At 68.9% G+C, this 1595-nt stretch overlaps 1 protein-coding gene across 1 annotated transcript in view; it reads right to left on the bottom strand.

The window, feature by feature from the left end:
• LOC113213270 (uncharacterized) overlaps positions 1-1595 on the bottom strand; it is a gene marked incomplete in the record, with an annotated part of 16694 nt that overhangs the window by 341 nt on the left and 14758 nt on the right.

Genomic DNA, 1595 nt, shown 5'->3' with positions numbered 1-1595 from the left:
GGGGGGGACGCACTGCAGTGACAGCGCCCTCGAACTGGCGATCAATCATAATACCTCGAAGGCGCGCTCCCGCCAACTCTAAGGTCATGGGCGGTGGTGGCGGCGGTAGGGAGGGTCTTAAAAACGGCGCAAGGTAGGGGAAGGGGGCGAACCGGGGGACGAACAATGTTTACTGAACAGCGCACTCGATGACAGTGTGCCCACGACATTGTTGCGGGTTTGCCAACTCGATGCCTCACGCACCGTTTCCCCCTTGCAGGGACTGGACGCTGCTGCTGCCCGACGAGGTCCTGGAGCAGGTGCTCGTGTCCGTGCCCGCGCTCGACCTGGTGGTGAGCGGGCGGCTCGTGTGCCGGCGCTGGCGGCGCGTGCTGGCGGGCCGGCCGCTGTGGCGCCGCGTGCGCCTGCTGGTGCGCGTGGGCCGCGAGCAGGACGCGTGCCGGGTGCTGCGCGCCGTGCCGGCCCTGGCCGAGCTGGCGCTGTTCGCGGAGGACCGCGAGGCGACGCGGCGCGCGCACCTGGTGCTCCAGGCCGTGCGGGACGCGGCCGCCGCGGGGCTGCAGCTGCACGCCCTCACCCTCGACTGGCGCCACTTTGCGGCGGACGCGGCCTCGCGCGCCTGCTTCCACGGCATCCTGGTGGCACTCCGCGGCGTAGTCCGCCACCTGGACGTGGGCCTCGTCGGCGTGCAGCCGGTCGAGGACGACGCCTCCTCGCTGCACCCGCGGCCCGCGCCGGCGCTGGCCGCGCTGGCCGCCCTCACGGCCCTGCACAGCCTGCGCGTCCGCGCGCTCTTCGACCCGTGCTGGTACTTTGGCGAGATGCGCGACGCGGCCCACTCGCTGCGCCTCCTGGACGCGGCGGGCTGCGAGTCGTACCTCACGCGACTCCTCGCCGACCTGGTGGACACGCACGGCCACAGCCTGCAGGGCCTGCGGCTGACCGCGCGAGGCCTGGACGCGCTCAAGGCGTCGAGCGCCACCAGGGCGGAGGGGGGGCTGCACCTCCCTGCCCTGCAGCACCTCGCCGTCGACCTCGAGCACCAGGACGGGGTGCTGTTCCTGGACCAGGCACGCGCCACGTGCGAGCGCCTCGGCCGCCTCACGCTCACGCGAATGAACCGCCGCCTGCCTCCGCCTGGGGAGGACAAGCCCTCCGAGGCCGTGCGCTCCGTGTGCGGCACGGTGTGCGGGCAGAGGCGGTGGGGCGCCCTGCACACCCTCGTCCTCGAGGACTGCCTCGTTTCGCCCGCCGACCTCAGCGCTCTGTTGGACAGCCTCGGACACCAGGGCCGTGACCGAGGCCTCCAGCAACTTGTCTTCATAGGCGGCTGCTTCCTGGGGTCTGAGCTGTCCCTAACGAGTCTAACCGCAGCCGGGCAAGCGCCTCGCCCAGGCCTCGTATGTCGAGGGCTACGTCTTTGCCCACGAGACACCAGCACCGGCCTCTACCCCTTGGCCTTAGAAGGAAGCATAGCCTAGAGGGTTGCCCACCTCGACTCAGGCCCTATTGGTCAGTGATCTCCCAAAACAGTAAAGATCTGTGATATCAGTCTAGTTTACAAAATAGAATTAAATATTTTTAAAAATATTGCA

The sequence above is a fragment of the Frankliniella occidentalis genome, unplaced genomic scaffold, assembly GCF_000697945.3.
Source record: "Frankliniella occidentalis isolate FOCC.00 unplaced genomic scaffold, Focc_3.1 Scaffold234, whole genome shotgun sequence".
NCBI classification, from domain to species: Eukaryota; Metazoa; Arthropoda; class Insecta; order Thysanoptera; family Thripidae; genus Frankliniella; species Frankliniella occidentalis.
This window is presented reverse-complemented; position numbering and strand designations above follow the sequence as displayed.